Source organism: Falco naumanni, chromosome 4 (assembly GCF_017639655.2).
Source record: "Falco naumanni isolate bFalNau1 chromosome 4, bFalNau1.pat, whole genome shotgun sequence".
Lineage (NCBI taxonomy): Eukaryota > Metazoa > Chordata > Aves > Falconiformes > Falconidae > Falco > Falco naumanni.
This window is the reverse complement of record NC_054057.1, coordinates 88077275-88099530: the sequence shown is the minus strand read 5'-3', so window position 1 is coordinate 88099530 and position 22256 is coordinate 88077275.

Here is a 22256-nt window from a genome sequence, read left to right as displayed (position 1 = left end):
GTCCAGCCCACCTGCAATAAGCAGTGACATCTTCAACTAGATCAGGTTGCTGAGAGCCCTGTCCAACCTGACCTTGAATGTTTTCAGGGATGGGGCATCTACCACTTCTCTGGGCAAACTGTGCCAGTGTTTCACCACCCTCATTGTAAAAAATTTCTTCCTTATATCTAGTCCAAATCTGCCCTCTTTTAGTTTAAAACCATTACCTCTTGTCCTATCACAACAGGCCCTACTAAAAAGCCTGTTCCCATCCTTCTTATAAGCCCCCTTTAGGTACCGGAAGGCTGTAATAACATCTCCCTGGAGCATTCTCTTCTCCAGGCTGAACAACCACAACTGTCTCAGCCTTTCTTCTTAAGAGAGGTGCTCCAGCCCTCTGATCATCTTTGTGGCCTCCTCTGGACTTACTCCAATAGGTCTTTCCTGTACTGAGGGCCCCAGAGCTGGATGCAGTACTCCAGGTGAAGTCTCACCAGAGTGGAGCAGAGGGGCAGAATCACCACCCTTGACCTGCTGGCCATGCTGCTGGTGATGCAGCCCAGGATACAGTTGGCTTTCTGGGCTGAGAGTGCACATTGTTGGCTCATGTCCAGCTCTTCATCCACCAGTACCCCCAGGTCCTTCCCTACAGGGCTGCTCTCAATTCCTTCAACTCCAAGCCTATCTTGATGCCAGGAGTTGCCCTGACCCAGATGCAGGACCCTGCACTTGGCCTTGTTGAACCTCATGAGGTTCACATGGGCCCACTTCTTGAGCTTGTCCAGGTCCCTCTGGATGGTATCCTGTCCCTCTGGCATGTCAACCACATCACTCAGCTTGGCATCGTCTGCAAACTTGCTGAGGGTGCATTTGATCCCACTGGCTATGTCATTGATGAAGATATTAAACAGTACTGTTCCCAATACGGACCCTTGGGGGACACCACTTGTCACCAGCCTCCATCCAGACATTGAGCCATTGACAACTACCCTCTGGATGCAACCATCCAACCAATTCCTTATCCACCGAACAATCTACCCCTCAAATCCATAACTCTTCAATTTAGAGAGAAGGATGTTGTGGGGGACCATGTAAAAGGCGTAAAAGAAGTCCAGATAGACAACATCTGTAGTCCTTTGTCCGTTTATATAGTCACTTAATTATAGAAGGCCATAGGCTGGTCAGGCAGGACTTGCTCTTGATAAAGCCATGCTGGCTGGCTGTCTCAAATTGCCTCCCTGTCCACCATGTGCCTTAGCATGGACTCTAGGAGGACCTGTTCCATGATCTTCCCAGGCACAGAGGTGAGCCTGATAGGTCAATACTTCCCAGGGTCCTTCTTTCTACCCAATTTAAAAATGGGTGCAGTGTTCCCCTTTTTCGTCTCCAGGGACTCCACCTGACTGCCATGTCTTTTCAATGAGACTGGCTTGGCAACTATATCAGCCAATTCTCTCAGGACTCTGGGACGTATCTTGTCAGGTCCCATAGACTTATGTATGTTCAGGTTCCTCAGATGGTCATAAATATGATCTTCTCTTACCGTGGGAGGGACTTTGCTTCTCCAGTCTCTGTCTTGCTGTCCATCCACTCAAGAGGTGTGGTAAGAGAGGTTACCAGTGAAGACTGAGGCATAAACGTTGTTGAGTACCTCAGCCTTCTCATCTATTGTTACTGGCTTGCGAATGCTGTTCATCAGGGCAAGTACTCTTTCTTTGACCTTCCTTTTCTGGCTGACATACCTTGTAGAAGCCCTTCTTATTATTCTTTACATTCCTTGCCACATTCAGCTTCATCTGCATCTTGGCCTTCCTGACCCCATCCCTACAAAACCAGGCAGTGTCTCTATACTCTTTCCAGGATACCTGTCCCTGCTTCCACTGCCTGTGCATTTCCTTCTTGCCCTTTGGTTTGATCAGCAGGATTTGACTCATCCATGCCAGTCTCTTGCCTTCCTCGCCTGATTTCTTAAACCTGGGAATCAAGAGCTTCATGGAAAGTATCCTTAAAGATCTGCCAGCTCTGTTCTGCTCCCTTGTCCCTGAGGGCTGTTTCCAGGGGATCCTATTGACTAACTCCTTGAACAGATGGAATTTTGCTTTCCTAAAATTCAGTGTCCTGACTTTACTCTTCACCTGACACATGTCCCTCAGGACTGCAAACTCCACCAGAGCAACATGTCATTGGAGTCTAGCTATGCTTGGTCTCATGGCAAAAGCAGCATTTGGGGAAAAAAAATTGTCAATATTAAGTAGATACCCAGAGCTGGGAAAAATATTAATCAAAAAAGAGGAAGAGCACAGACTTTTCCCATAATGAACAAAAGCTCAATGCTGCTCTCAGCTGGACATGTGTTCTCTCTGTGCAGCTCTAGTTCCGATAGAGATTATTCCTTCATAATATATTTTTTATGGTACACATGAGACCTCTGAAATGTAGTGTCTTGTGTCCTGTAAATCATTTCCTGTAACTTGTGGATTCCTTTTCAACTGCATTACGGTAATGTGAATGTTAAAGGACTAACTTGAACTGACAGAAGCAGTCTCGCGTGCCCCACTCAGGCTTCCTGCCCTGCTGCTGGAAGGGGCTGTACAGCCCGCGCCCAGGGAGCAGGCACTTGGCCTGGGGGTGTCCCCAAGAGCTCTGTGGAGCACCCTGGCGAGGGACATGCTCCCTGCCCTGAACAGGCTAAGTCCACAGAAAGGGTGCTGCAAATTTAGCAATCAGACTGAAGCTTTAAATGAAAATCCTGAGTAGGTGCAGGTTGGGTCATGGCTGGGGGAGCACATGCCGCAGGACTGGGGACAGACTGGTGTTCTCAGGAAGCCCTGAACAGAATGGGTTCACTCTGGTGCTCTGCTTAGCTCATATACATGTCCTTTCACAGATCTATATGTATAGATTTACACTGAGAGATGAATCCCTCTCATACATGGAGATACATTTATTCCAAACTGGAGAACCCACAGAGTCTGCTGGCATCAAGAAGACTGCTCTCAAGTTTCCCAATATCAACCAAAAAAAAAAAAAAAATTGTTTTCAGTTCCAAAAATCTAAGATAAAACTCAAAATAGACACCATTTAATGAAGAGTCACAGTGCTTTGGTCTTTCTTATACTGAGCACATATCTAAACTGCAGTGCTTAGCAAAATGCCCTGGTTTGACATCCTTGTGTCTCTTCTGCTGTGACATGCTGCACAGAAGACTAAAAGGATTTGCAGGCAAATCATACATAACGGAAAAACTATTTCTTCTCGGGACCAGCTTCCTGCCCAGAGGAAATTTTGCAACCAGAATGTAAAGCCCTCTAAAACAAATGGTTTAGCCTTAAATGCCTGCTGTCTGGGCTCTGACTCTTTTTATTCATCATAGAATGTGTATTTCTCCTGCATGGATGTCAAACGCATCCATGAGCAGATCTGAGTGTTATCCAAGCGTCTGGTGGTGTTCAGCCAGTGGATGCAATAGGAGCTGATGGAGTGTAACAGTTTATTTGACAGTTCTGCTTTTAAAGTCTTATGTATTTACACTGCATACCTGCACACTTCTATTCGCATTAATTAGCAATAAGGGTGCTTCCCAAGCATTCAGTAAGTGTCCAGTCTAGCGAGGCCAGCTGACGCTGTTAGTCCTGTGGGGAAATTGCCAGGGTAGGTCAGTCTGGTGGATCATGTAGTTCATGCCCAAAATTTTGGCAGGGATAATGACCAGTTGCTTTGGAGGAAGATGGAGGAACTCTGTAGTGGGCAGCCATGGAGCAGCCTCCCCTCAGATGCAGTTTCCCACCATTTAGTGTGACTTGTGGCTGTCCCAGCCTGGGGGACATGTCTGTGATGCTCTTGCCTCCAAGGGGACAGCAGCACTGAGATTCGTGCCAAAATCTTGGTTATGGGGATATGTGACACAGTAAGTCATGGCACACACGGCAGGGTAAGACATGGCAGGGAAGGGCAGCCCTTCCCTGCACCAGCTGGAAGGGCCTGACTCTGCATGAGCTAAAGTTAGGGCTGTAATTAGAGCCATTTTCCCCACAGAATAGACTGGAAAGCCCTTTCTCAGATGTTGCAGCACCTCCAAGCAGCACGAAGGTCTCTCACCCCTGGCTGGTACCATGCAAAGGCTGGTGGCCTGGCTTGAGAAGAGGAAGCAGAACTCCACTCCAAGGCAGTGACAGGTGAGGGCTGGCTCATTTGCTGTTTAGAGATGGGACCGTCCACCATTCTTATCACCTCCGATCCAGGAATATAAACTGGGAGAGGAACAGGGGCAGAGCCAGACTCCAAGACCAATCCCCAGACTGAAGAGCTCATCTGAGGGGACCTGGGCATATTTAGCCAAGTGAGAGGAGGGCTGGAGAGAGGATCCCTGCCCTCTGAACGCACAAGCAGATGAGCATCAACAGAGGAAGAATATGGCCTCAGATAACAGAGTGCTGGCACAAAAACAAAGAGGTATGAATTGGCACAAATACATTTTGGCTGGAAATCAGATGGTTTCTAACTGTGGGAGAAATGTTATTCTGGAACAGATTCCTGAGAGGAGTACTGGGGGCAAGGCATGCAATTAGTTTTAAGATTGAGTTTGAAATGGACTTTATAACATGGTTGCCAGCAATTGCAGGGAAATGGGATTTGATGGCCCAAGCTGTCCCTTCCAGTTCTATGCTCCTGTTGTGATTCATGAGCACCAATCTGAGCAGATGACCTCTGACAGGAAACGCTTTTTAATCTATCAAAGGCTTAACAAGACCCATTGATGGGAAGCTGGAATTAGACGCGTTTGAGTGAAACGAAAGTGTGTTTTTTAACAGGGACAGTAATTTCCTTTTGTAATAATTTTTGAAGGAATATGGCAGGTTACCTCTCTTAGAAGGCTTTACACTGTGACTGGAAGTCTATTGAAAGAAATGGTCCTGCTGGACCAAGCTCTAAGCTGGGGATGCGGTCCCTGCAGGAAAGCCTCTGGCCTGTGAATCTCTACATGTTGCTATCCCAATTACTGCTTCTGCTAAGAAGTAAGCTTCCAGAGATTATCGCCTTTATTTCCTGACTTTTACAAACAATAGAAATATATTTTTCAGAAAACTTCAGAGGTTAACCTCCCATAATTCATCCTCATTATTTACTTGTCATCAGAAGCAGTGAAACACCTTGAAAAGAGGTAGATCAATTCACATAGTGCTCTACCACCTTCAGGGAATGAATGAAGTTTGTAAACATATGCTGAATAGAAGATAAACAGTAAAAATGCAATGACATTTAAACTCTAGTCTAAGAAGGCACTCAAGATGTTTTGCAGTGGCATTCTACGCTATCAAAGCATTTTCCCATTCATGGAAACAGCTTCAGGTTTAGAATAAGTATTTGTTCTGATGGCTTTTAGTAGTGGCTCCTGTGATCTGAACTATACAGCCTAGGAACCTACATCCATCTTCTTTGCCTAAAATTAACAAAAGGTGGAAGAAGAGCATCTCTGGGCAAGCTGCTCAGAAACCAAACCCCCTGTTTCACTGGTGCATTGTTCACAGTTGCTACGAAAAAGGGAACAGCTCTTAGACTTGGAAAAGTGTATGTGCCACAATTGTGATACATGATTTATACAGTGAATAGTCCTGAAAACATAGCCAGAGGGAAAGCCATTCAGCCTGAGAGGTGCCTGCTGGCAGGGGCAAAAGAGGAGGTTAGACAAGGGGCAGTCATAGGTGACACAGACATAGGAATGAACTAGATGGTCCCTCAGGGTACCACCAGCCCTTAAAGTCTGCTTCTGTACACCTCACCTGGCCCTTAGGAAAGCTGTGAACAACGCCAGGAAAATTCCTTCCATTGCTGAACACCTGAATGACATATCTGCTCCTTCTAATCCTCCCCATACTTGCAGTGCTGGAGCTCTCCCTCCTGCCCCTTGTTTTTCCTACAAGCAGCCTGCTGCCAGCCCGGGTCCATGCAGCACTATGGGGAAAGCCAGCCTCTCCCCAGGGAGGACCCTGTCTGCAGGAGATGTGGATGCAGAAACATGAAGGCTCCCACCAAGCCCAGTCTGGGGCTGCCAGCCACCCCAGAGACATGGCCCCAAGCAGCAAAGCTACACAGGGCTCAGCCTGACTCGTGTCCTGCTAAGGTGGGGGCTGCACATCGAGGTCATGCTCTGCCATAGCCAGACACTCAGACCTGATGCTCCTGAGCAACCTGCTCCCGCTCTGCAAGGCCCAGTTATTGCTTAGGACCCAAGCCTCCAGTTCTCCTCACAGCTGACCCCGGTCTCACTGATAAGCACAGGAGCGGACTGTTCTCCCTGTAAGAAGGGTGTTGCAGGACCTATCCCATCTGTCATGTACTTACTCAGTATAAGTGCATGAGTGGCTCTATCTGCACATTATCAGGAGATAATCTCCTGTTCTAATCTCAGCTCTTGCAGAATGAGGACCACGGCTTGCAAAAGAAGCCTTTCACTGATTGCACAACAGGATGACATGGCAAAGCCACACTGAACACAGCTGGCTGTCTCCATCCTGTGCTAAGGTAGTGACGATGGTAGGAAAGAAGAAAGCACCAGTGGCAGAGAAGCCATCTCATATTTGCAACGTGGCTAAGTACATTATCGCTTGGCTACAGAAGGGGAAACCGAGGCAGGGAGGGAGGAAGGCATCTGCCTATGGCCACAGAGTGACCTTGATCCCAGTCTTGGCAGGCACATTTCCATGTCCCAGGTCAGGTCCGGCCACAGCGTAGCCCTGTTCTGTCGTGGCTTTCAGGGCTCAAGGCTTGCAGAGGCTGGCAGTGCCTCACGCAGAGACCTGCCCCAGCTGCTGGAGTGGTGGCTCTGTGGATAGTGCTGCTTCCAGGGCAGCTGTGACCAGAGCATAGACGTTTCCTGCTGCTGATGTGGACTGCAACACTGCTGGCTGCAGTGAGCCCATTCTGAGCCATCATGACACCATACAGCCAGCCACCTAAGGATGAGAGATTAGCAGGACAGCCAGGAGACCGCCTGGCCTCTCCACCTCACCATCTGAGACCCTTGATTGACGCTTCTGGTGTCCTGCTCACTTGGTGCTGGAAGAGTCTCTACAGAACTGGGACAGATCCTGAATGGGGAAGGAGTGGGAGTAGGACCCACAAGCAGCACAGAGCCCAGGGTATGGCTTATCTGCAGCACGGCCTGCTGCCAGCTTTGCATCAGGATGCTGGAATAGAAGCATTTTGCCAGCATACGCTGTGCTTTCTAAAATGCCCTTCACCAGCTGCATGGTTCACTCCAGGAGAAGAACACACTGGCTGCACGTCGTAACCTGTGATTCTCCAGCATTGCCCCAGACATGGCTCAGCCCCTGGTGTCTTTGATCTCGTGGTATGGGATAGCCATAGAGACCTCATGACATCTGCTGCTCCTTGCCACATGCCTCAGCCCTGGTGGTCATGGGTGCTCAGCCAGAAGGGCTTTCACCCTACGGTCATGGTACAGAGTTGCCCCCCTGAATCAGCCTCAGGTTTTACAGGGACGTAACAACGAGGCTTCCCAGGACCTGCCCATGGTCTACTGCCCTTCACCGGCAGGAGCATTGCCCAGTGTGAGTCTTGGTAAATCATCCATTCTTACTCATTCTTTCCCTTCCCTGCACAGTTCCTCCTCCCCTCTTCACTTGCCGCTCAGCCAAGCCCTGCCAATTTCACTAATTTAATCTCTGCTCATTAGATGGATCCTCCACCTCCCTCATCATTTCTGTAGCTCTTCTGTGAGCTGCCTAATTTATCACTCTCTGCCTGGTAACGAGGTACCCAGCGTGTTCCCGCTGAGATTTATTCTTCAGAAACACCCATGCCACCTACTCTGCGGGGCTCTGCTCCTTTGACTGCTTAGGGACTCTTTCTTTTAGGATTTTGAATGATTTTACTCGGGATTGAAATAGGTTTAATAAGTGATCATGACTATTCATTTACTAGATTTTGATTCTACATCTGCTTTCCTTGGTTTTGGTGTCTTCTATAATCTTGAAGAAGAAACCTCTGCTGATGTATCCGCAACCGCTGTGCTGCAAACAATACCTGGATTCCAAGTGGGGAAATGAACTTTGCTCCACGCCTTAAACAACCAACCAGACAGCAGGCTCTGAGCAAGACAGCCATCACTGTAGCCTGGGATGGCGCTCAGGGAAGTCTGAAGTCTTTTCTTCTCTATCAAAAATGAGAAGTTCTTGTTCTCTCATGTTAGAAAATCTATACTAAATTTTACAAACCTGTCTGTTTCATCATCATCCAGCTACCAGTTAGCTGCCAGCGTGGGGTGAGAGCCTTGTCTGGCCAGCAGCACTGCAGCCAGCTCAAGACCTCTTGGGAATCTGCTGCAGTGCAGAGCCAGTTTCTGTTACCCCTCCACCAGCTGCAAACCAAGGAAGGCAACCACCTGCCACAGAGGAGAGAGGTGACATTATGACAGTGCTTGCCATAATTGGTGGTGGGATGCAGTCCTCGCCGTCACCAAAACATTCCCCAGAGGTGGAAGGGAGAGGCAATCACTGTTCCTCACCACAGATGTCTCAGAGCATCTGAGCCTTTTTAGAGGCAACAGAGAAGAGAGGAAGCAGGAAGGGAGCCAGAGCTTTTCGGATAGTTTAGTTGAAATGAAACCCTTATTGATCACAAGTATGCAGGACTCCTGCCTCTGAAAGTATTCCATGGAGACAACACTTCACATTCCTTAGCTGCAAATGATGGAGCAGTCCTGCTCTGGGGTACAGAACATCAAGGGATTAAGGAAAGAACCAGGAAACATAAGGGGTGTTTGCCACCCATTCACCAATTTGCATGCAACCCTCTGATAAATTTTGCAACCTGAGCTTGTCCTCTGCTGTGTCAGAATACAGTAAATGTATTCAGCCTGTAATTTAGTCCAGCTGTAGGTGTGATTTCTAGGTAGAAATGACTCATGTAAAACATTTGGCTTCACCTGGGAGCAGAAAACCACTGCAGTGTGTCAAGTGACTGACTTTCGCGAGCTTGTGTCACCACATGTCAGGATAGAGCACTATCTGCAGCTAACACACACGGTCCAAGGGAAATAGCCCATGCTTCCCCAAATCACCTCCTTTCAAGGCTGTCCGGAAGGGCAGCATGGCTGCCCACCTCCAGCAGCCTTCGTCACCCACCCACACCTCCAGCCTTTCCCTCCAACAACTGCTAATGGGATGGCCAGTGTGATCCAGTGCCATCCTTGCTGTGCACTAGCTCAGTTTCCAGGACTTCTCAAATCTTCAGGGTGGATTTTGGGGTGCTCCCTGGGCTGGCTCCAGACTAGAGGCAGTGATCAAGCAGGAAAGGCTGCTGCCTCCTGCCAGGGGCTCAGGACACAGCAGGGAAAGGGTGGAGGATGGGAATGCCTACACAGGGATCCTTGATCCCTTTTGCTGTGAGGATTTCCCACCCTGGTCTCCTTGTCCCCATCCTGTGGATGGCAGGAGCTGTGCTGGTGGCCAGCGCTTGCTTTTGCAATCCCCTGCCTCATTCCCTATGTCAGTGTTTCCAGCTGTGCAGCTTTCTGTCACAGCCAAGCAATGTGACCTACTCCTGGCCAGGTTCAGTTTTTCTTCGATGATGTTGGAAGTGACAGCCCATAAACTTGAAAGACTATCTGAAATGTCTGAGGAAAGGAAAAGCAAAAAGGCCCCACAGTGCCAAAGCAAGGGACTAGGTCTGGATATCTGGCATTTTGTGATTCAGAAATCCACTGTGCAGTGAACAAAGTGGCTGCCTAACCGGCTGCTTAAACAAACTTCAGATTCATCTGAGAAGAGTTTCTAGAGACTCAGATATAAAGGTCAAATAGTCCTTGCCAGTCCATGAGCCTCTTTTACAGAGAAGAATCAGCTATAGCCCTCGTTATGGAAAACAGTCAAAATAATACAGTGATGCTATGTCCAAGAGAAAATAGATAGTGCAAGTTATTCCATCTTCCTTTTCAGTGATATCAGTTTAGAAAAAGCTGGGCTATTTACAGAGAGCATTTTGCTTCCAGTACTTCTGAAGTAAGTGAATTTTGAATTAGTTTAAGTGCAGGATAAATCAGTGAAAGAGGAACATCTTTACACTCCAATAAGATGCTATTACTCATAAGCATATTGCACTCTAGCTTGTGGACTAAAATTATCAGTGCATGATAGGACACCAAGGGCATGAAACACAGGGGATCCATGAAAATTAGCAAAGCACCTTCAGTATGAAGAGGTAATTTGGAATATTGATTGGTGGTGATGGCAGCCCAATGCTGAGATAATCTGGCCAGATCCTGTGATCCTGGGTGCTCCTGACAGCTGTGAGAACTCCCAAACCCCTTCCAAAAGCAGTCCGTATTTCTTCAGATTTCACATCAGGGGGTGACTTAGGAACACAGAAATAAATGTGGTGCTGTTGTTAAGGACACTGTGTCCACTGTTACTCTTGTTTATCACATCCATCACACTGGCATGGAAGAACCACAGGCAGGAGCTCACCTCCTTGTCGAATACACTGAAAACACATCTGGTGACAGGGTCTGGTGACATCTCCATGGCCTGGGACAGTGCTTCTCACTTGTGGCCCAGCCACGCCATATCAAAGCAGCAAGCTGATGTATTTTGTGCTGAGATATCCATTGGGTTCCCAGCTGCTTTCTGAAGCTAGCCAGGTGACCTTCTCAGGGGCTTGTATTTGGCTCTTGTATTTCCAGCTCTGCAGCAGAGGTGTCGGAGACCTTTCTGGGAAATGAAACACAGCCGTACACTGGATGCAGAGAGGCACGGAGAATCTCTCCCTGCTCCCTTGACATCTTTCACCCTACTCCTCACAAGCTGCTTGGATTTTGTGTCAAGAGGGTGATTCTGCAAATTAAATCGGTTCTTGGCTCCTCTTTGTTGGCATGGCAACCTGGGAGGATAGATGGCACAGCCTTGCTACAGCTCTCATGGCTGGAGACACATCCCGGCTCCTTTGTGCCTGTGCTCCCACTGATCTAGGCAGATGATGCAAAAATTCCAAACAGAGCAGCTCTGTGAGCAACACTGGGCCCATCTCCTGGGAGGGCTGCCCAGCATCCGGGCTTGGATTCCCTCTGGTTGAAGGGCTGAGCTCAGCTCAGGGTGAGGCAGGAACAAATCCTCACGCAGAAAACTGGTGCCCAGGCAGCAGAGGCTCCGGAGCCTCTGGAAACAACTGCAGCAAGAGCTGCACATCAGCACTGTCATCTCCCAGCTCTTGGACCTCCCGGTCCTTGGCAGGGATCTGCTTTTCCCTGCTGTCTCAATAAATGAATTTAAGCATTTTCTAGCTCAGCAACTAAAGCCTTTGCTGGTCTTGCATTTGTGTTTGATTAATGAGATAGCCAGCAATCTAAATATCTCTTGAGGTCTCTGTCTTTCCTGAGTAATTCTGAAGTTATTGCTGTTTACATAGAAGAAAACCATGTTGCCTTACAGAGAGCATTACTGTGGTGATAGGAGTGGAAACTGATCCTCAACAGCAGAGGCAATGGCACTTTCACAGATTTTCAGTGAACGCTCATCATTTCCTGGAAGAGAAAGACACCTTTTGCAAGCTGAGAGTTGCCCACCCAAAACCCTGCTCCATGCCTGAGTCTGACTGTTGCTTCCTTGGCAGAGGCATCAGCAAGCCAATGGGGCCAGGAGTCACCATCACGAAGGTTGGACTTGATCTTTAAAGGTCTTTTCTAACCTAAATGACTCTATGATTCTACGAAAGCCCCTCTATTGTTGATTCTTTCAGGCTGGGGTTGGGAGGATTAATTTCCACAAGCAGGCTGGTTGTCAGACCCATTTGAGATAAATTCATTTGCAAAATTATCATGTTAAAAGGTTTTAATTATTAGGGACACATTAGGAAGACAGCTGGGATTTCCCTTCTGTTGTTCCCACCAGGTCTGATCAGTCCTGTTTTTTTCTCACATCCCAGCATAAATCTGGAATAATCCTCTAGGTCAGAGGAATCAGGCTGCTGTCAAGGCAAAACCCAGTCTGGAAGAGAGTGCAGACAGACAGTGATGATTTGGGTGATACTTTTACAAAACCAGGACTTGTTCCTGAGCAGCAGACGTGGGATTAGTACTGACGCTAAGCCACGCAGATTTATGCATGTGTAACCTTGAAGCTGCTTTGCCTTTGAGAAGAGCGTGCTGTAGCCAGGCGTCACACGCAGCTCCCCAGTCCGGCTGGTTTTCCATGAGGAGCTTGGAGCCAGGTCAGATCCCCAGGTCTGGTTGGTAAGAGCTGTTGTCCTGCCTTGGCTGCCATCAATCACGGTCCTTTCCTGGGGCTGCAGACCCGCTTGGGGCAACTCCTGAGCAGACAATTGTCTGTGCTTCTTCTGCTCCTTTACACAGAGACCCCCAGCAAAACCTGCAAAAGCCACTAAATCCAGCTGAGGTTGGGACTGAAACACTGAGTGAAAAAAAGGGGCTAAATTAATGCCCCTATACTCTCAGTGTCCTCTACTTTTTTGAGCCATCCCTTTGCATCTGGCTGTTGCCAGAAGATCACATTCCCTCCCATGTGTACCAGTCAGCCCAGCATGCCTGAATGCTTTATGAATGCTGGGCAACTGGGAGCTGTAGGGTTGCCTGAGGGAGCAGTGCTTGGCTTTGCTGACACAGATCGCTCTGCTGCCAAAATGCAGGGCAGCCTGGTGCCAGGCTGGGTACAGCCACGTGGGGCCTGACACCATGGCAGTGCCTTTAGGAAGGGGTGGGTGGGAGGTGCCCCCCAGGTTATTTATCACAAGGCTTTCCCGGAGCGCCCCGCTCCCACACTGCTGAGCCTCCCACCAGCATCGCCATGTGGGACAGTGGGCTGAGCCAGGGCCAGGCAGCCAGCCTCCCACTCATGTCCTCTGCTCGGGTGGACATGAGGCCAAACTTTGCCAGCAATGCAGGGTTTGATACCTCCCTGTTCTCTGGCAGCTTTTTGCAGGCATTCTCTCGTGGCCCTGTATGAAATAATTTCAATTTAATGAGCTCAGTTAGCTGCAGATTAATCGAAAACAATTTTGTACAGGTTCCTTCTTCATTATAAAAACATTCTGGTCTGTCTTCTCATTTCTCAAACTGCCTCTCTCTGGTCATCTTCCTTCTTTCCCCTCTCCCCTCATGCTACCAATACAAATTACCCTTCCCTACATGGGCTGTCTGGGAGAGCAAAAGCCTCAGAAACTCCTTAACTCCCACATCTTCCCATAAGAGTGGTACAGAGAGCTCCTCCCAGTGCCGGTGGAGTCATCCCTCAGGACAGACACTTAAAATTCCTGCCATGGAACAAGGCAGCGTTTGCTGCAAAGCAGCCTCCTACCCTGCATGCCGAGAGGTCCTGCAGTGGAACCACAGCTGGCAGCAGCTGGGAGAGCCCTGGGCTGGGCTTGCATGGTGATGGCAGAGCAGCCCTGGCTGGGACGGCGAGGGAGCTCCCAGCATCCTGGCCTCACCCGCCTGCGTCTCCCAGTGTCGCTTCCTCCCGTCAGCCTCCTGCACAGCTGAGGTCTGGGCAGGCGAGGGGCCTGCAGCCCTTCTCCTCTCTTCTCCTGCACCCAGCAGACTGCGAGCTCTCTCTTTTTCACAGCGCTCACACTGCTGGGTTTCTGCCCTCACGAAGGCCAGCCTCAGAGCTTTGAAGTCTCCTGGTGCTTTTGATGTGCTCGCAGGAAAGAGAACGTCTGTGCAATCCCACCTCAATGCTCTGGCCAGTCCAGGAGTCCCTCACTCACTAGTTTTCATTCAGGCCCCCAAAACTGCAGCTTCTGCTGCCAACCACGTTGCTGGTCCCTGGGAAGTGGCAGCACATGCCAGGCTAACAGGGCTGCAGCCCAAGGGTTTGCAGTGCCAGCACCACGAGGCTGTGTGGCACACACTGCAATCAGCTTTTCAGCCCACTGGCTCCCCTCCTTGCCGAACCAGCTCACCCAAGTGATTTCCTTCCCCCCGCAGCAGATAAGCTCTTCTGCACACCCACCTACTCGGATAAACCCCTGCCATCGGCTGCAGTGCCCACCCTGCTGGGAGCTGCTGCTCCCCGGGAACATCCTGGGGCTCCTGTCCCCTGCGCAGCTGGGCCACTCCTCAGCTGTGCATCACTGTGCCAGCTCCTGGCTGACTGGTCTAACCACCATGCCACCCCAGGAGGGACAGGGGAAGGGAGCTGGGGACACGGGGCAGATGAGGCACAGCATTTTCTGTGGGGATGGATCCCAGGTGCTGCCCCAGTGTGTGTGCACTGGCAGGATGGATGATGCAGTTCATACTCCAGTACTCTCTCCTCCTCTGGTGAAGGGGGCTGGGAACTGCCTTCAGTAAAGCCAAGTTTTTTGCCCCAGAGACGCTCGAGTCTGTGCTGGCCCACCCTAGAAGCAGGTAAGCAGATAGAAACTTTGAGCTTGATTTTTGGCTGCTCCAGGAAAGAGGAGGAGTGATGCCCTGGATCGAAAGTCTTCAAAGCCCCCGCTCCCTCCAGGTGCTGGCTGCTGCCCCTTGGAGAAATTCCCTGGACTTTCCCCTTCAGCTTTGCAGAAATCCCTGTGACGGCATAGTTACAGCTCAGGCATAAAGAAAATATTCATTATCTCTATTATCTCCCAAGCAAATTAGCCAGTGTGTAACATAAACATCCCTGAGCCCTCCAGCTGCAGACGGTGTGGAGCTGTGTGAGCAGGGCTGGGTCCCAGCTCCACCGGTGCTGTGGGGCAGGAGGAGCTGCCCCCTGGCCACCCCTCCAGCAGGCAGGCAGCCACGGCCCCAGGCACTGCCATGTCCCCTGCCTGGGGCAGGCAGTGACCATGTGGCCACTGTGCTGCTGTCACCACCTCCTCACTCACCAGGAGCCACTGGTTGAGGTGAGTGACTGTCCCCTTCGTCAGCTGGGCCCCGAGCCATCCTCCCAACCAGGCAAGCTCTGGTCAAAAGGCAATCCATCCCGCAGCCTTATCGCCGCATGCTGCTTGAACCTGATTTACTGTTATTGGCAGTCAGCAACCTTTGCCATTTATATTCAATGCCAAGCTTCAATTTACAGTATAGTTTCTGCTTCAGCTCACCCCGGCCTCTATCTCCACCTTCCACATTAATGCAGGTTATGCATAGAATTCATCTTGGAGTTTATTTTTTAAAAACGTCAGCCAGGCTGGCTTTAATACATTCCGTCATCAAAGCAGCACAAAGCTCAATTTAAATTAAAATTAACAAATTGCAGATTGTTACCCGAGCCAGCACCCCATTCAGTTGCACTGAGCTGGCAGTGCCACCAGTGGCATGGTGGCCACTCCACGCCGGTGGCACTGGCCCAGGGTAGCTGCAGTCACCTCTGCTGGGAACCACATGAAAGCGAGCAGGAGAGGAGCTGTAAGCTTGCAGCCAAATACAATTCCTCTGGTTGCAGAAGATGGCTAGCCACCACCTGTGGCATGTCTCTCCGGCATGTCCCTCAGCAAGCCCCATGTCCCCGCACCCCAGCCCACCCCATGGAGCTGTCCAGGGGCTCCTACAGCCCTCCCATGCAGGGGGACCCCCACGGGTCACCCCGTGCCCGCCACACCAACCCGGACACAGGAGTCCCTGCACCCAGAGCGGCACGTGACGGGTGATGGGGCAGCTGTGGCTGCAACCGCGGAGCCCCTCGGGGATAATGGGGCGGGTGGGAAGGGCGGGTGGGCACAGGGCGTCAGGCAAAGGTGAGAAGGACAAGAGCCTCCCCGGGTCCCAGCTCAGAGGCCTGCAGGTTGGGGGCTGTCTGCTCTGCAGAGGGTTGAGAGGAATGCGCAAAGTATTTTCATAGCTATAAAACATTAAACTGCGTGTCAGCATTTCCTACCAGGGGAAGAGCCATGCCCAGATCAGGGCACGCTGTGCAGCGATGGAGACCCTGCTCCCCAACAGCATTTAGTTTAGAATGAAGGGCAAGAAGCAGCAGCTGGGCATGCAGGGGAAAGCAGTAACTGTTGATTAGGATAAAAGAAAGAGAACCCATAGCTGCCTGTTGCTGCCTGTTCTTGTGTTTGGGTCGGGAGAGGGTACAGTGGCTGTGCTATGCCAGAATCTTCCTTGGAGCATTTTATGTCATTTGACTTAGTGGTTTTACTGGTGGGGGCAGGCAACAGCTCCTGGGTTTTGTGGTTTTAATTCCAAGTATAGATTTGCTCTGGTGGTGGTTTCAGCCTTGGTAGGAGGCTCAGTTAAGCCTGCACTACAAATTTAGATGTGAGCAGCCCTCACTTTCTTTTGGGAAAGAGAGAAGCTGTGAAGGAGCCCTTCATAGGGAGCACTGCCCCGAGTTTTATCAGAGCTTAAGGAAGAGTCTCCACCTTTACAGTCGGCAGAGGTGGCACCTCCTGGTGCAAGGGGCACACAGCACTTTCTCATGCTCTGGCGGTGGAGAGCAAGCTGCTCTGCCTTCAGCCTGAACCTGCCAGCAGAAATCTGTAGTCACTGCTGCTTTCCTTAAAAGAGAGTGGAAGACGGGTTTATAGCAAAAAAAGAAATTAAAATACTGAAGCAATAGCCTGGTGGTGAGGAGCACATAATCCCCCTGCATTGCTAGAAAGCTGAAAGCAAAAATGAGCATAAACAGAAAATCTGTAATTGTTCTCTGAGCTTTGCTGTCTCCAAGCTGTTCAGAAACCCTCATGAGATGTGTCTGCAGAGGACATCCTGAGGTGAGTCACCTCCTGTGCCCAGACCCCCGGGTGTGGGGGGGGAGTCTGGCAGAGCGGGACCGAGGGCTCTTACTGCTGGCCAGCTTGGGTGCACTGGGGGATGCTGGAGCCACCAGGGCCTCAGAAGATGATGCAGTGGGTTTGTGTGTCTTCTGCAGAGAAATGCTCTGTGTGGCCATGCTGACAGAGACCTGCAGAGACCCCATGGAAGAACTGGGGAGTCCCTTGTGCACCAAGGCAGGAGGAGGCAGGACTGAGTGGAGCTGGCTGAGCTGGAGACAGTGCGATGGGTGGCAGAGTGGGCTTTTGAGCTGGATTACACAGACCCATCAGTTTCCGTGCAATTAAACAGTCTTGGTGGTTTATGGTGTGCCCCCCACTAGAGCCAGTGGGCCCCCAGGCCAGATGCAGGGTGCTGCAACCCACCAGCACCAGCTGCTCTGTCTGGGCTTGAATGCAAGAGATGCAAGAAAGGGTTGGGTAGGGGTGGGGGTGGTAGGGGTGTGCTGAGCTCCTTCCCTGGGGGAAGCTCATCGAGGATCTTTGGCTGGAAACTTGCGGGGTGGGGAGATGCGAAGGTTCCCAAAAAGGCTCCCTACCAGCTGGGGAAGGGGTGGGTCTGTGTTCACTGCTGCAGGGAAGAGGTTTCTCTGCAGAAAGTCATGAGCAAACAACAAATATAATTGCAGAAAAATTCTCTTTCCCACATGTTGCATCAATTAATATTCTTTTGGAGAGCTAACCATTGCTCCTTTGAGAAAGGGACAAAAGAAATATCATTGACAAGTTTTTCAGCCTCATTACAATATTCTGTACAACAAATGTGCCCAGTGTACCAGAAAATACAGATGTTGCAGCTGTCATTTGGGATAACCTGATTATCCTTTTATTTCTAGCTTTGTTCAAAATAAATTAGCTGTGGTAGTCTGTTCAGAGAGATAATTAGTCAGGCTAAACATCAGAATGTAAGAAGCCTTCTCTTGGTCAGAGACTTAACTGAGGCCAAGCCAGGCTGAATACTCAGCCCTATGCATGAGTTTGCACAACCCACCACATTCGGGACATACTTTTCTCCTCTCCTTCCACAGCCTTTGAGGATAAAGAACTACCAGTGGGGGATGAAGCTACTGCAGGCTGCTGCGTGCTGCTGCCTCTGTACTGTAGCAGGGCTGCTGGGCAAGGTCTCGTTTCGCCAAGTGCGGTACAAGCACCCCAGGAAAGAGGAGTCCTTGCCTGCAGCTGCTGGTGGGCAGGAGAGTGTGGGGAAGGTGTGCAGGCAGTGGGGTGGGAGGGCTGCGTGGAGCTGAAGCTCTCGCAGGATGCTCCCTGCCCAGCTCCGTGTCACCAGAGGGTTTCAGGAGGCAGAGGAGGTCTCTGCAGGAAGATTTTCCCCGCATTGGGAGTGCTTTGGGAGGGAGCTGCGGGATGCTGTGGCTGCAGGTGAGCTGGGTCTGGCGAAGGCTCCCGGCAGGTCTCCAGCCAGCACCTGGGCTCTGGCTGAACATTTAGGCTTGAGAACTGCACTGCTTCTAAGGCCCGATTTGCAGTCTAATTAACAAGCAGATTCAGCACACTCTGTGCACCAATTAAATGCTTCCATTCCAGTTATTAACTCTACTCACTTTTTAACAATCAAAAAAAGTGAAGACATTTTCTTTTTAAGGCTGATGTTATTTTGACAGCTGTTGAACATGTCAGTCTTAGCAGAAGCTAATTCTTCTGAGTCAGGCCATAGTCAAATCTCTGTTTTCTAACTGTAGATGTTTAAAGCCTGAATGATTAGATAATCCAGAATACAAATGAATAAAGCCTGAGGAAAAGGAAAAACAAACCATGTTAGTGAGGTCCCACCCCATATGTTCTGACAAAAATAATGCAAATAACTGCAGATGTTAAAGGTCTTACCAGCCTAAACGACTCTGGTGCATGTGTGGCAGAAGACCACCGTGTCACCTTATGGTACTGGGTTCAAATTGTTGGTTTGCCTGTACTCAGTGTGCTGCTTTCTGGAGTGCTCCCCCTGTCCCCTCTAAAAGGGATCCCTTTCAGTGGTGCCTGCTCAGGGCTGATCCAAGCTACAAACTAGCAAATTGAGTGCGTTGCATGGAGCCAGCTGTCGTTAATTAGCCTCTCACCTCTGCTGCAAGCCCCTGCTGCAGGTTATTAACGTGGCCAGTGGCTGTGGCTGCTCCTGCCCAGCTGACAGGGATCAATCCCAGCCCCCGTGCCCTGCAGCTGAGTCATGGGGAGCCACGGCCGCTCCCTGCTTAATGAAATTACAGTTCATAAAATTTGCTGTCTTACAAATCAATAGTAAATACATGCCGAGCCTTCCCAAGGAGGGTGATAATGTGCTTACCGGGGCTGGGGGAGTGGAGCGAGGCCTCTGCCACGGGCACAGGTGAAGTGAGTTGGGCTGAGCCTCACAGCACCTGGGGATGCTGAGCTGCCCCCAGGACTTTCCCTCCTGTGGGGCTCTTTGGGGAGGGTCCCGGCTCAGGAAAGGTGAAACACTTGCTCTGAACCAGCTTGTGCAAGCAGCCTGGATCTCCCAGGAGTTTATTTGCACCATGGGGAATTAGAGGGGGGGGAGAGCAGCATCTGAGCTGCCAGCCCAGCACGCTGGCTGCATCCCAAGCCCTGTGCAGTGGCTGCACTCATGTGTGCTGCACAGAGCTTGTGTGTGTGTAGCTGCTCCAGGTGGCCCAGGAGAGGCCAGACATCCCTGCCTGCAAGGGGACACGTGGATCACACATGCCTCGCAGTCACCTTTTCCTGCAGGCTGGGGTTTTCTCTTTCCGAAGGATAGATGCTTCTCGGCTCCCTGTGCATTGCTGTGCATCCCGCAGGTCCCGCACACCTGTGCCAGCCCTGTGTGGAGCTGGTGGGATGCGTGCTGATGAGCTTCCCCTACGGCAGAGGTGGGCAGCCCGAGAGTGGGAGCTGGATGTGGTGTGAAACAGCAGCAGCGTTCTAGGAAGGCTGCCGGGTTTGATTAGGAAACAGCGTTTCTGGGGATGCTCATGTGTGCTCTCAGCAGAGCGTGGAGCTGTTGAGGCCGAGCAGCCTTCCCCAACGCAGTGAGAACAGTGGAGGGTTGGTAAGGGAAGTAGCAGGAGCACCCAGCCTCTTGGCAAGCTTCACCAAAGCTATCGTCCTCCTGCCAGAGCCCACAGCATCACACCCAGCACTCGCCAGGCCCTGGCTGTCAGTGCCTGCCCCCCTGGGTGTTGGCGCAGGCTGGGGCTGGCAGAGGAGCCACGTCTCCTTGCCCTGAGTTGCTCTTCCCAAACTGCAGCTGTCCCTTGGGCATGAGGTCTTCTTGTCCCCCTACAACCCTGCCCAGGCTCCAGCGAGAGACCCCATGTTGTGGGGCTGCTCGGGGGCAGCTGCACAATTTGGGGTAAATCCCCTGGGATAGGGTCAGGTGCTGCGAGCCCCAGGCCCAGTGGGGGGCTCAGGAGGAGGTTCGGGCTGGGGTTGCAATGTCCTGTGCACGGAGGCAGGAAGGCCCCAAGGTGCGTTCCACCGGCTGCAATAAGCAGGACGAGCTGTGGATTTGCAGGGTGGCTCCCTGTTGCCTGCTTAAAATCATCTTGCTTTAGGGAAGTCAGGAAGGGAAACTGCCTGATGAGAGACTCGGTAGAGACAGTTCACATACCCGGGAGTGGAGTGGGAGACCCTGCCTGGAGGGGCCCGCAGGGGCCGGTGAGGGTGGCTGCAGAGCAGGTACCAGCAGTGCCGGGGCTGGGGCGCTCGCTGCCGGAGCAGAGCTGGCTGCCTGTACGTTCATAAATATTCTTGATGCAGGCAAGACTGGCTGGGCTTTGATTGTGGTTTTGCTAGAGAGCTTTTGCAAGGATCTTTATCATTCAGTGTCTGTGTAAAACACTTTCCAGAGTCTAAATTCTGCTATAGAAAAACTATTTATCAAGTGCCCCCCCCTCTGCTGATACACTGGACAGGAGTTGCCAGCACGCTCTGACAGCCGGCTAGAGGCAATATGATAGATATGTGGCTAATAATCAATCGATACTTTTGTTTAGGCCTCTGTCTATCACTCTGGCATTGTGTGAACTAATTAGATGATAAAATGTGATGAATGTGTATTAAAGTCAGCTTCCTCCTGTTAGCACTCCAGGGACCCTTTCCATTTTCTAGCTGACCTTTTAGATCTCAGCTTTATTGTACGTGAACGCAATTAAATCAATTTGTCAGATATTTGCATTGCTCCTGCTAGTTCAGAATTCAATTAGTCAGTGTCACCTTACCGTCCTTGTCAGCCTCTGCACCAGCTCAGGTGAAAAAAAAAAAAAAAAAAAAAAAAAAAAAAGAAAAAAAAAAAACCCAACCTCAAAAAAAGCCTGTTAAAACCAAACCAAAATCTGCCAAGACTCGGCTCCTCTCTCTGGCTGGTTCCTCCCTGGCTGTCACTGTTTGCTGCTGCTCCCCAGGCCCTGTGCAGGAGGCTGCATCCCCACCGAGCGTGCAGCCGTGACACCCGGGGTCTGCCCTGCGCCGGAGTAGGGGGAACCTGCCTGGAGCAGAGGAATCACTTGGGTCTGATGGGACAATTAGCAGGCACCCCTCATTACCTCTGCTGTGGCTGTGCCAGGTAGAAATCCTGTCTAGCAAAATTATTCACACAAGCAGAATGAAACTGTAACAGCCATTTCCATGCTACAAGGGTTTTAAACAATATTCAAATTAGAGCCAACCTTGGCAATTATTTTTTCTTCCTGCTGTTCTAAAGTGCTGGCTCCTTTATCCATATTTTATCAGCCAGCAAGGAGCTCTGATAGTTAAGATTCTGTTGCTTGCTTAGATCCATGAGAGCACATCCAGAAAGCCTGTTTGAAATTAGCATACAGGAATGTGTCTGGCGAGCCAGGACTCAGTCCTCACCCTCCACACTTGAATTTGGAGTTACTTCTTAATGGCAAAGCAGCTGCTTGCAGCTCCAATGCAGCGTGCTGCCCTTCCTCCTAGGTCTGTGCAGGGGCTTTCTCGGGGGCTGCATCAGGCACAGGCAGCAGCGGGTGGAACAGAAGAGCTCTCGTCTGCAAAGGGTGGGTGAAAGGGATGGTGGCTGGAAGAGTGGCCAGAGCTGGCAGGATCAGGCCCTGGAGGGCTGTCCCCCCCTGCAGGGCTGGTCAGGGGTCAGGGCTGGGTGCTGGGGGGCCAGTCTGGGCCAGCGACAGGCATTGCAGGGCTCTGGGTGAGCAGCAGCAGAGCTGGCAGGGTCAAGAGCTGGACTGATGCGCCCCACCTGGAAGCGTCCCTCGTGCTCTGCTCCTCAGCACCGTCCCTAACCCCATCCCCAGTGCCATGCGCTGCCTCCACCCTTACCCACGGCTGGTGTGTGGCGAGACAGGCACATTTGTTCTTTTTCTCCTCCAAGGTAAAAATTCAGATGTGGGAGGGTGCAAGCACCAAGGCTGCTGCCAGAGCTCTGTGTTAAAGTCTCTGCTCAGTCCATGCCAGGTTCAGCCTCGTCAGTCACCAAGTCCCAGCCTCATGTCTGACCTGAACCTCCACCACACTGGACTCGTGCTCTGACTGCTGCTGTGGCCAAACCCAGCTCCCAAGGCCTCTGAGGG